The following is a 13,794-nucleotide window of genomic DNA, read 5'->3' as shown; positions in this document are numbered from 1 at the left end:
CACTGAGCTGGTCCCTTTAAGATGTATCGAGTTGAGCCGTGAGTCACAGGGGGTGACTCGGTGAGTTAGAAGCTGAACTCACTCATGATAGGACTCGGTGAGTCAATGCCCTGACTCGGCGAGTCCAAGGCAATCTTCATAGATCAAGAACAAACTCGGCGAGTTGTTCATACAACTCGGCGAGTCTTAGCATATGTGTTCTTCGGATGAAGATGAACTCGACGAGTTGTTCATACAACTCGGCGAGTAGGATGTAGGAGTTGAATGACAGTTTAGAAGATGAACTCGTCGAGTCATAGCCCAACTCGACGAGTAGAATCAGGGACCCAGGACAATAGTTTGCTAGGGACTCGGCGAGTGGAGATCCACTCAGCGAGTTGGGTCAACTAAAAGTTGACTTCGATTTGACTTAGGGCTAGACCAGGGGTAAAATGGTCTTTTTACCCACAGGACAGTTAGCAGTGTATGATTAAGTATATTGTGGGAATTACAGCCGGGGAGTTTCCGGAGCAGCAGCAGCAGTAGTAGGTGATCAATTCCCACACAGACCAGCAGCTATTTCGAGGTGAGTTTCCTTCCAGTAGTAACGGGTCTAAGGCACCAAGGCCGGCCCGTATAGATGAGACGTTAGTATTATAGTGTGGGCCGAGCCCGTATCTATTAGTTGAGTTGATTGTGTTATATACCAGCATGATAGAACTGTTTACACTTGTTGTCTGTGCGATACTTGTATGATATGAGTTGGCGGTAGAGTGTGGGCGGGGCCCGTATCTCTCCGAGAATGGAGTGTGGGCTAGGCCCGTATCTCCCAGGTAGTGAAGTGTGGGTGGGGCCCGTATCTTCACGAGTGTGGGCGGGGCCCGTATCTCTCAGAAAGTGAGGTGTGGGCGGGGCCCGTATCTTCACGAGTGTGGGCGAGGCCCGTATCTCCTAATTGCATGTTATATGTTAAATGCTTGTATGGTATGGGGTATTGTGGGGGAGCTCACTAAGCTTTGTGCTTACGGTTTCAGTTTTGGTTTCAGGTACCTCCTCAGCTAGGGGAAAGGAGACGGCGCGGTAGCAGCATGTCACACACACACTCTTCGGTTTCCGCATTTACGAGATTCACTGGGATTGTACTCTGATAATTGATGGGATGTATGGTTTGACTTTTAAAACATGGTTTGCGATGTGTTATGGTGTGATCAAACAATGTTTTTATTTATTAATGTTTTCTAAAGTAATATTTTAAAAATGAAATTTTGGACATGAAAATTGGGTCGTTACAAGTTGGTATCAGAGCCCTGGTTTGAGGGATTCGGACACGCCTTCGGGAGTGTCTGAACTCAAATCGAGGGATTGAAAGATTTTCCAAAAGAAAATGTTCTCTAAAACTCGGAAAAGAGTCATAAGAAAGAGCGAAGTGTGTGACGTGCGCGACCGGCCGAGCTCAAGTAAGTATTCCCCATAGTACCCATACAAGTTTATGTTATGTTTATCAACTTACGTAGAACCGCATGCTAGAATAGGGCTAAGGATCTAGGAGTGATGCCTTATGTGCCTGCTTATGTGTTACAGCTTTATGAGTATTGCATGCTAGAATTGAGTAGACAGCAGTAGGATAGCCTGTTTAGGTTATGCCTGATAGTATGAGCTTAGCATCCTATGCTAGTGCCGTTTCTTGTTATAAGAATAGTTTTGGCTTGAGTCTGTTTCCCCTTATCCGAATGCTGCTTGCTTCGTGCTTGGTGGGGTTCTGAGTAATGGGGGTTAGCCACTAGGTGAACACGTCACACCACATGTAATCAGGTTTGAATAATCCCAAAGTACTGGAACTGGCCCTATTGCGCAGCTCTTGTTTGAGTCCAACCGTTGTAGGGACGGATCTTTTACTTGAAGGATTATCTAATCCTCATCACATGTGATGGTGTTTAGGTGGTGGCTAACTGGCATTATGAGGAGACCTACAGCAGCTGAGGACCAGTCATGTTGAACTTGAGTTTTCCCTAGGGCAAGCCTAGGATGAGAATAACAGAGAGTAGCAGTAGTAAAGGGGATCTGGTGAAGTCGAGGAATTCCTCGGAGAAGGTACGGATAGATGTGGAAGGTAGTATGGGCCCGTACTACTGAAAGCAGAGGATCCGTACCCGAGCCGAGGAAGTCCAAGATGAGACCAAGGAACCTGTAAGTAGTTGAGACCCCTCAGAAAGTAGCAATATCACTAATGATTATTATGATGTTTTGCAGAATGGTGGTACTTCGACCGAGACCGACAGATGGCGGTTCAGGAGAGGGGTCAGGTTCGGGATCAGACACCGAGCCGATTGATGAGAGGCAACGTGAGTTCATCACGTCGGAGATCACCAGGGGCATCCTTGAGTCGACCCCCATCCTCTTTGGGTCGATCAAGGAAGGGATCATGGAGTTGATGGAGAATCGCCTACGGGCATTCAGGAGCGATTTAGCCTCTAGCCAGTCAGGATCTCGCACACTGTCCTTCAAGGACTTCAGGGGCAGTGGTGCGCCGGATTTCCATGGGGTGAAGGACCCCATTGTCGCCAGGCGGTGGATTGCGGATATCGAGTCTGCCCAGTTGACTAGCTTCTGCCCCGAGGGGTCGAAGGTGAGGTACGCAGCAGGGTGTTTACGGGACTGAGCCCGGGATTGGTGGGAGTCATTGGGTGACTCGTTGGGAGCCTCGGCTATCGAGGCAATGACCTGATCGGACTTTGTGACTAGGTTCAGGGCAGAGTTTGCACCGGCGGTCGAGCTTCAGCAGCTGGCCAGGGAGTTTCTAGACATGAGGCAGACGACGGAGACTGTGGCGGAGATCACCGCCAAGTTCCGGGAGAGGGCTTTATTGGTGCCCCAGTATGCCGGTGACGAGGATATGAGGAGGACTCGTTACCATGATATGCTACGAGCTGACATCCGGGAGCATGTTAGCTTTTCGGCTTGCCCTACCCTGGACTATATGATTGCTAGGGCTAGGGAAAGGGAGATAGATTTGGAGCACATCCGGAAACGGAAACTAGAGGACGGTCAGGCAGGAGGGGCTTCGGGGAAGAAGCCCAAGGGATCAGACGGTAGACCGAAAGGTCATTCAGGATCGAGCCGCTGCGGGAAATGCGGCAGGACGCACGTGGGGATATGTAGGATGGGATCAGGAGGCTGCTACAAGTGCGGCAAGACAGGGCACTTTAGCAGGGATTGTACTGCTCCAGTTTCAGCTATTCAGACATCCGAGTTGCTGTGTTTTCACTGCAACCAGAGGGGCCACAAGAAGGCCAATTGCCCCCAGTTGTCAGTTGTAGCGCCAGTGAAGGCGCCGGCTCCAGTGACCCTGCGGATCACGGATGGTCGGTAGGGCAAGGCAGAGGCTCCAGTAGTGAGGAGTCGGGCATTTCAGTTGACTGCCGAGGAGGCACGCGCCGCGCCCGATGTGGTGACGGGTATGATTCTTTCCTTCTATCTTTTGTTTTATGATGTTATGGTATTGATAAGTGCTCCGTGTGTATACATGTGTATTAGGATCGTTCCATGTGAACGGCATCCCGGTTCAGGTATTGTTCGACTCGGGTGCATCCCGATCGTTCGTTTCTCTTGCTCTTAGCAAGAGATTTCATGAGACTTCAGGCGAGTTAGATTGCCCGTTAGAGGTAGAGATTGCTGACGATCGATCGGTGTGAGCATCGATGGTGTTTCGAGATTGTGTTCTGCGACTGTTTGAGGAGCGTTACCTGGTAGACTTGGTTCCCATCCTGTTGCGTGGGAACAAGGTGATTATTGGTATGGATTGGTTGTGCCCTAATGGGGCAGTGATAGATTGCGCGCAGCAGCTAGTCCGAGTCAGGACCCTAAGCGGGGGAGAGTTAGTGATTCATGGCGAACGGCCGCAGTGTGGACCCACTGTATGTTCAGCAGCGAGGGCTAGGCGCTACCTTCAGCAGGGATGCGCGGGATATGTCGCGTACGTGATGGATACCCGGGAGGCAGGTAAGGCGACCATGAGCGAGGTCCCGGTGGTTCGAGATTTTGCAGATGTTTTCCCGGAGGAACTACCTGGGATACCTCCGGAGCGACAGGTGGAGTTCAGGATGGACCTCATTCCCGGTGCGGCTCCGATAGCCAAAGCACCGTATCGGTTGGCTCCTCCCGAGATGCAGGAGTTGTCTACGCAGCTGCAGGAGCTGCTAGACAAGGGATTTATTCGTCCGAGCAGTTCACCCTGGGGAGCCCCGATTCTGTTTGTAAGGAAGAAGGACGGGTCACATCGGATGTGTATAGATTATCGGGAGCTGAACAAGGTAACGGTGAAGAACCGATACCCGCTTCCGAGGATTGATGACCTATTTGACCAGCTTCAGGGAGCATCTTGGTTCTCCAAGATTGACTTGCGTTCGGGCTATCATCAGATGAGGGTCAGGGAGGAGGATATGCAGAAGACCGCGTTTCGGACGCGCTATGGTCATTACGAGTTCGTGGTCATGCCGTTTGGGCTCACCAATGCTCCTGCCGCGTTCATGGACCTCATGAACCGCGTGTGTAGACCGATGCTGGATCGGTCTGTGATAGTCTTTATCGATGATATCTTGGTCTATTCCAAGACTCGGGAGGAACACGAGGAGCATCTGAGGGAGGTATTGGAGACCCTGAGGAGGGAGAGCTTGTATGCCAAGTTCTCCAAGTGTGAGTTTTGGTTGCGCGAGGTGCAATTCCTTGGACACCTCGTCAACCAGAACGGGATTCTGGTTGATCCGGCCAAGGTCGAGGCCGTGATGAGATGGGAGGTCCCGAAGTCTCCATCTGAGATTCGGAGCTTCCTGGGATTGGCAGGCTACTATCGGAGATTTATGCAAGATTTCTCCAAGATAGTCGTACCCCTGACACGACTGACGAAGAAAGCCGTGGTCTCTCGGTGGGGACCCGAGCAGCAGGCTGCGTTTGAGATGCTGAGACAGAAATTGTGTGAGGCTCCGGTCCTGGCCCTGCCTGAGGGCGTAGAGGATTTTGTGGTTTACTGCGATGCGTCCATTTCGGGGTTGGGCGCAGTTCTGATGCAGAAGGGGCATGTCATTGCCTACACTTCGCGGCAGCTCAAGCCTCACGAGGCGAACTACCCGACACATGATTTGGAGTTGGGGGCGGTGGTCTTTGCCCTCAAGGTTTGGCGACATTACCTCTACGGGGTTCGGTGTACCATCTACACGGACCACAAGAGTTTGAGGTACCTCATGGACCAGCCGGATCTGAATATGAGGCAGCGGCGGTGGTTGGACGTGGTGAAGGATTATGATTGCGAAATCCTTTACCACCCGGGGAAGGCCAATGTGGTGGTCGATGCGCTTAGCTGCAAGACGGTGCCGATCAGGGACGTTTGCTTGAGGATGACTGTGGTGACTCCCCTATTGGAGCAGATTCGGGAGGCTCAACAGGAGGCTATCAAGGAGGAGCATCGGAAGAGCGAGCGTGTGGTGGGTCAGGTTTCCTCCTTTGATTATGATGGCAGAGGACTTTTGACACTACACCGTAGGGTGTGGGTGCCGTATCACGGTGGCGTGCGTCAGATTTTGATGGAGGAGGCGCACAAGTCCCGATTTTCTATTCATCCCGGGGCGACGAAGATGTATAGGGATCTTCGTCCGGATTACTGGTGGCCTTGTATGAAGCGGGATGTGGCATGGTACGTCGAGCGGTGTTTGACCTGCAAGAAGGTCAAGGCCGAACATCAGTGACCGCATGGCAAGATGCAGCCGTTGGACATCCCACTGTGGAAATGGGAAGATATCACGATGGATTTTATCACAAAGCTTCCCAGGACCGCACGTGGAGTGGATTCGATTTGGGTCATCGTGGATAGATTGACCAAGAGTGCTCACTTTATTCCAATCCAGGAGAGCATATCGGCCGAAAAATTGGCCGACATCTATATCAGGGAGATTGTGGCACGGCATGGAGTGCCAGTATCGGTAATCTCGGACAGGGATGTGCGTTTTACTTCCAGATTTTGGAAGAAATTCCATGATGAGTTGGGCACTCGTCTGCATTTCAGCACCGCCTTTCACCCGCAGACAGATGGTTAGAGTGAGCGGAGCATCCAGACTTTGGAGGACATGTTGCGGGTGTGTGTGTTGGATTTCGGTGGTAGCTGGGATACCTATCTTCCCTTGGCTGAGTTCTCCTACAACAACAGCTATCACGCGAGTATTGACCGACCACCGTTCGAGATGTTGTATGGGCGGAAGTGCAGAACCTCGATATGTTGGGGTGAAGTTGGCCAGAGAGTCATGGGAAGCACCGAGGTGGTGCTAGAGACGATCGAGAGGATCCAGCAGGTTCGGAGCAGACTTCAGACTGCACAGAGTCGGCAGAAAAGCTACGCCGATAGGCGTCGATCCGACTTGGAGTTCCAAGTCGGGGATATGGTTCTCCTGAAAGTGTCGCCTTGGAAAGGTGTCATTCGATTCAGGAAGCGGGGCAAGTTGGGCCCAAGATTCATCGGGCCGTTCAGGGTTGCAGCCCGGGTGGGCAAGGTGGTGTATAGGCTGGACCTGCCAGCCGAGCTCAGTCAGATCCACAGCACCTTTCATGTTTCGCAGCTGCGGAAGTTCCTGGTGGACGATTCAGGAGTAGTACCATTGGAGGATATTCAGGTTGATGACAACTTGAATTACATTGAGCGCCCAGTCGCAATACTTGACAGAAAGACAAAGGCTTTGAGAAACAAGAGGGTAGAACTAGTAAAGGTGCAATGGCAGCACCGCAAGGGTTCGGAATGGACTTGGGAACCGATGGACGAGATGATGGAGCATTACCACGAGCTGTTTCAGGACCGGGCAGCAGACTTCGAGGACGAAGTCTAAAATAAGTGGGGGAGATTTGTAGCACCTGGTTTCCGGTATGTGAATTTTATTTGAGCATTTCCCTATTTTAGCCTTGGACTCGGCGAGTCATAAGGTCCGACTCGCCGAGTAGGGACGAGACTCAGGACACGTTTAAGTGGGCGACTCGGCGAGTCCATATCCTGGACTCGGCGAGTCACCGCTGCTGGATGAAACCCTAAGTTTCAAGGGTTTGCACCCTATTTAAACCCTCATTCCGCCCCAACTCGTCCCCATTCACCCCCCCAGAACTCCCCAACATCGTTTTCCCTTAATTCCTTGAGAGATTGAAGTGCTCTTGGTGTGTTCTTGAAGGTTTTGAGGAGAAAGAGGTGTAGAGCAAGAAGAGGAGAAGGAGATCAGGCATCTTTGTGTCATTTCAACATATTCCTTGAGGTATAGCTCGTTTCCCCTCTGTTTTCAAGCTTGTAATCCCTTTTTGCTTCATTGGAGTCCTTCTTGGGCTCTTCCCCAAGCTTGTTTGTGCTTTGTGGGTGATAATAAGTTGTTAGCCTGTAGATCTAGGCATGATTTAGTCCCTGGAGCTTGGATCTATTGCCTTTATGGGGTCATATTGCATGAAAGCCCTAGATCTACCTCTTTTGGTGCACTTTGAGCCTTAAAATCCATATTGGTGAATATCTACACGTAAAGTTGGAAACTTTACGTGTGAATTGTGTCCTAGAAGCCCAGATCTGTGAATGGCATGGACTGGAATCGAGAAAATCGGTGTATTTGATGGATGCATGGCTGCGACTCGGCGAGTCATATATGTGACTCGACGAGTCTGGTCGCAAGTCACTGAGCTGGTCTCTTTAAGATGTATCGAGTTGAGCCGTGAGTCACAGGGGGTGACTCGGTGAGTTGGAAGCTGAACTCACTCATGATAGGACTCGGCGAGTCAATGCCTTGACTCGGCGAGTCCAAGGCAATCTTCATAGATCAAGAACAAACTCGGCGAGTTGTTCATACAACTCGGCGAGTCTTAGCATATGTGTTCTTCGGATGAAGATGAGCTCGATGAGTTGTTCATACAACTCGGCGAGTAGGATGAAGGAGTTGAATGACAGTTTAGAAGATGAACTCGTCGAGTCATAGCCCAACTCAACGAGTAGAATCAGGGACCCAGGACAATAGTTTGCTAGGGACTCGGCGAGTGGAGATCCACTCAGCGAGTTGGGTCAACTAAAAGTTGACTTCGATTTGACTTAGGGCTAGACCAGGGGTAAAATGGTCTTTTTACCCACAGGACAGTTAGCAGTGTATGATTAAGTATATTGTGGGAATTACAGCCGGGGAGTTTCCGGAGCAGCAGCAACAGTAGTAGGTGATCAATTCCCACACAGACCAGCAGCTATTTCGAGGTGAGTTTCCTTCCAGTAGTAACGGGTCTAAGGCACCAAGGCCGGCCCGTATAGATGAGACGTTAGTATTATAGTGTGGGTCGAGCCCGCATCTATTAGTTGAGTTGATTGTGTTATATACCAGCATGATAGAACTGTTTACACTTGTTGTCTGTGCGATACTTGTATGATATGAGTTGGCGGTAGAGTGTGGGCGGGGCCCGTATCTCTCCGAGAATGGAGTGTGGGCTAGGCCCGTATCTCCCAGGTAGCGAAGTGTGGGCGGGGCCCGTATCTTCACGAGTGTGGGCGGGGCCCGTATCTCTCAGAAAGTGAGGTGTGGGCGGGGCCCGTATCTTCACGAGTGTGGGCGTGGCCCGTATCTCCTAATTGCATGTTATATGTTAAATGCTTGTATGGTATGGGGTATTGTGGGGGAGCTCACTAAGCTTTGTGCTTACGGTTTCAGTTTTGGTTTCAGGTACCTCCTCAGCTAGGGGAAAGGAGCCAGCGCGGTAGCAGCATGTCACACACACACTCTTCGGTTTCCGTATTTACGAGATTCACTGGGATTGTACTCTGATAATTGATGGGATGTATGGTTTGACTTTTAAAACATGGTTTGCGATGTGTTATGGTGTGATCAAACAATGTTTTTATTTATTAATGTTTTCTAAAGTAATATTTTAAAAATGAAATTTTGGACATGAAAATTGGGTCGTTACAATTTAGCACTAAAATTTATCACTTTTAACTATTCACAAAATATTCAGTTGGTTTTTTAAGTGGAACTGAAATTGATATTTAAGTTGGTACTATAGTTTTATATTTAAATTAACAATTTAAATATTTTATCCAAACTGTTTAAAAGTTGTAACTTTAAACTGATAATGATTTACATTCAACAACATATTAAATTTAATAAATTAAGTATAATATCTTAAAAGTTAAAGTCATAACTTTATAAGTAAAAGTGAAGATATTATTTTAATATTGAAATTTAGTTTATTTATAGTTACACTTTAGGTCTAATATTTATTTAAACTTATTAACCAAATTATAATCATTATTAGAAAGACATTACAATTTATTACATTTAACTAATTACAGAATATTATTTGGGTTGTTTAAGTTAAATTAAAATTTATATTTAAGGTGACCCTATAATATTATATAAAATTAATAATTTATGTATTTTTTAAAAATTGTTAAAAAGTTATAGCTTTAAAATGATAATGGTTTACATCCAACAATATGTTAAAATTAATAAATTAAGTATAATATGTTAAAAGTTAAAAAAAATATAACTTTATATATAGATGTAAGGGAAATCTTAAGAAAAGTCTCAATATTTACGGAAAAGTTACACTTTAGTCCCAAGAATTTTTTTTGAATGAAAAAGTCTTGAAACCGGCAAACATGTGTATTTTGACCATTTTTGACCGGTTGAAACCGGTACCAAATTAATTTGGGACTGTTTTGTAAACTAACCCAAAATATTAAGACTTTTCTGTAAACAAATAATATTATGATTTTTTTGTAAATAAAAATATTAGGAATTTTCTACAAACAAACCCTTATTATTATTATTATTATTATTATTATTATTATTATTATTATTATTATTATTATTATTATTATTATTATTATTATTATTATTATTATTATTATTATTAAAAATATAAATAAGAATATTATTTTTTGAACTTGTTATTATTAATATTGTTACTAATACATATAAATGCATTTGAATGAAAAAATAATATTAATGACATTGTTTAAGGGTGGAGGTAGAGGAGATGGGGAAGCTTTTAGCATTGAAATTAATAATGTTTGTTTATATAATTTTACTTTGTATATGGTCATTTTACATTTGTTGTTATTGTTTTCAATATATAATAATACTTAGCAATTTAAAAGAAGTTGCATATTAGTAAATTGTTTATAAATAATTTAACGTAGAAGGATTTCTCACTTTGTAATTAAAAATGTTTAAGGTCAAAGGATTACATTCCAAATCCAACAGATCCATTACAAACATCTAAATAGGTAGCCCATATCAAAAGTCAAAAGTATTAATTACAATATATTTTTTAATAAAAAAAGTAATAGGATATATTTTCTTGATTATTACTTTTGAATTTTGATTAATACTTTTGAATTATTCTTATTACTTTTTATTAAACAAAATATTGTAATTAATACTTTTGAATTTTGATTAATACTTTTGAATTATTCTTACTACTTTTTATTAAACAAAATATTGTAATTAATACTTTTGAATTTTGATATGAGTTACCCTATTTACCATGTAGATGTTTGTAGTGGATTTTGTTAGATTTTGAACGCAATTCTTCTATGTTAAAGAAATTTATATACAAAGTGAGAAACCCTTCTAACTTAAACTATTTATAAACAGTTTTACAAATATGCAACATCTTTTAAATTGTTAAGTATTAATATTCTGAATTCATTCAATAATAACAATCGTGAAATGCCCATATACAAAGTAAAAGTATACAAGTAGACTTTCACTTTTTCAATGTTAAAAACATCACCATCTCCTCTACCTCCATCCTTAAACAACATTATTAATATTAATTTTTCATCTAAATGCATTTATATGTATTAGTAATAATATTAATAATAACAAGTTCTAAAAATAGTATTCTTCTTAATATTTTTAATAATAATAATAATAATAATAATAATAATAATAATAATAATAATGGTTTTGTTTTAGAAAATCCTAATATTTTAGTTTACAGAAAAGTCCTTATATTTTTTGTATAAAGAAAAGTCCAAATATTTTGGGTTAGTTTATGAAATTGTCCAAAATTAATTTGGTACCGGTTTCAACCGGTTAAAAAGGGTCAAACTGTAAATTTTTGCCGGTTTTCAGGACTTTTTTGTTCAAAAATATAATCTTGGGACTAAAGTTTAACTTTTTCGTAAATACTGAGATTTTTCTGCAGATTTCTCATAGAAGTAAATATATTTTTTAATATTAAAATTTAGTTTCTATATGATTACACTTTAGTTTTGAGATTTATTTAACCTTAATAACCAAGTTATAATCATTATTAGAGAGAAAGTTAAATGTTATAGGAGTTTCAAATGAATGTGGTGAAAGAAAAATGCATGGGAGTTTCAAATGAATGTTGTGAAATGAAAAAAACTTCCTTTATGTTGGGTCTGTTAGATTGCGTCATGGGCTCGGTCCTTAGCCCAGTTTGAATGCCGGTATTGGGCTTTTCCAACCGTGTATATTTTTGTACTAGGGTTTAGTATATAAGCTGCATGCATCCAGACTTAGTGGTTACACTTTTCATTGTTTATTTTATTTCACTATTTTGTAAACCCTAGCTCGCCTCTACAGCGGAAGTTCTTCATCGAGCTCTGCTGAGGCGTGACTCTGTTTTGAATCATAAGCATACATTTGATTAAGATATGTGTTGATTCTCATATTGTCTTGAATTGTTTGATTTCTTTAATCGTGCTTGTGAAAGATCAAATCGATCTAAGAGTTTTTTAAACTCATCAATTTGTATCAGAGTAGGAGACTGTGTAATTCATACACATCTCTTCTGTTGAAGAATTTCTTAGGGTTTTTAATTCCGCATTGATTGATATTTATTTAGTTGTCACTCTACATTGACGTATCTCATTAATTGTTGATCTAACCCTAACGATATATTACAAGTTTGATCTTTTACAGGTTGTCGATCAAAAGTATTTTGCAATGTCCATGGATGATTCACAAACCAATCCGATCAATATCTCCAACAGCACCGGGTCTACAACAAAAATACCGATCTTGTATACACAAGACTATGAAGTTTGGACGCATCACTTTGAAGACTACGTGATTGGATTGGAGGATAATGGGTATTTAATCTGGGAAGCTATTACTATAGGCCCATTCTCTCACTCAAGCACATTTTGGATTGTTAAAACACAGAAAGAATACAATCAGCTTGTCAATGATGTGAAAGATATTCCTCAGGATGAAAAGGAGAAGTTTTAATGCAATATCACGGCCCTGAGAATGATAACGTTTGCGTTGCAATCGGATACGTTTCGTTTAGTGAGTTCTTGTACTACATCCAAAGAGATCTAGGATAGATTGAAAGAATTGTATTCCACAGATGCAGACTTGGAACATTCTATCCAAACTCTCTTGCTATCTGAATTTGGTGACTTTAAGCAAAAGCCTGAAGAAAAGCTTATTCAAACTTTTGATCACTTCAATCATCTTTTAAGTAAGATAATAAAGTATGGGATTGAAAGGAAAGTTATTGAACAAAAGGTTACCTTCGTGAATGGTCTCAGACCCGAATGGATGGCTGTTGTGTCAACTGTCAAAGCTCATGAACAGTTCAAGTCTTATTCTCTGGCAAAACTGGTGGGCATTTTAAAATCCCATGAGAATTCCTTGTCTAAGGAAACGAATGTGGTTTCCAGTATAGGTTCGTTAAGTCTTGTCTCCAAAGGAAAAAGTTTGGTTGAAGAAGAAGAGGAATTAGATCTGGAAAATTATGATCTAACCGGTGAAGAATACGCCATGATGGTGTCCAATCCTAGAAAATTCAATAAGAAGAAATTCCCAGCCAATAAGAACCGAAACTGACAGGGTAGTTACATCGCCGAAAGGATCAAGGAGGAACCGAAGATGGGGTCAAAGTATGAATAATTAAAGAAGGAAGCAAAAGTTGGAGGAGACTCAGGATTCGACTGCCATTACTATGGAAGCAAAAATTATTTTGCTAAAGACTGTATGTTGAGAAAGAAAGAAGAAAAATCTAACGAAGAAGATGAGGAAGCAAGCCTCCTAAGAAGATTGGAGGAAATAAAGAAAATAAAGTCTGCTGTTAATAACTCTACCATGAATGCTTTAATTGTGCAGGATACAAACAACAGTGATGAATTTGGTGGTGTGGACGTCTGGTCCATAGATTCGGAGGATGATGAAGTCCGGAAGCCCACTCATGGAAAGGCTATGCTGGAAAAAGCAGAACATGCTGCGGGGAGATGCTTTGTGATGACCGAGGGTGTGTCTCACATGAGAGGATACACAACTGATGGGGGAATTGAAGAGGAAAGGGAGCAAGAGGATAGATGTTTTGCTGCTAAGCCTGTCAGTGTTCAGATCAATGAATGTGACAAGTTGATCAAAAAGGTACAAAATATCTCTAAAAATACCTGTTAACAATTATGAAAAGGAATTAAGTAACTTAAAATCAAAATTCTCAAGCATAAGTAGCAGTCTCACCCAAACCCATGTCACAAACTCTAACCTAACTGATCAAATCAGTAGGATTTCTTCAAAGAGTGAGGAGCGAAGGATGTGGATCGAGCAAAAGGAAAATGAGTTAATTAGATCTAAAGATGATTCTATTTATTTGCAAAGAGACAATCTTAAACTTCTTCAACAGTGAAATGTGTTTTGTTTAATTGCTAAAAGACTCTATTTTAACATCACTCAATTACATCTTGATTGTGAAATAGGAAAGAAGATACATCGTATGATTTTACCCTTCCTTGAATTAAAGGAGGATGAAATCGATGCTGAAGCCTACAACTGTGAA

Source organism: Lactuca saligna, chromosome 6, assembly GCF_052625555.1.
Source record: "Lactuca saligna cultivar CGN05327 chromosome 6, ASM5262555v1, whole genome shotgun sequence".
Lineage (NCBI taxonomy): Eukaryota > Viridiplantae > Streptophyta > Magnoliopsida > Asterales > Asteraceae > Lactuca > Lactuca saligna.
The sequence above is the reverse complement of the archived record's forward strand: the minus strand, read 5'-3'. Positions refer to the sequence as shown.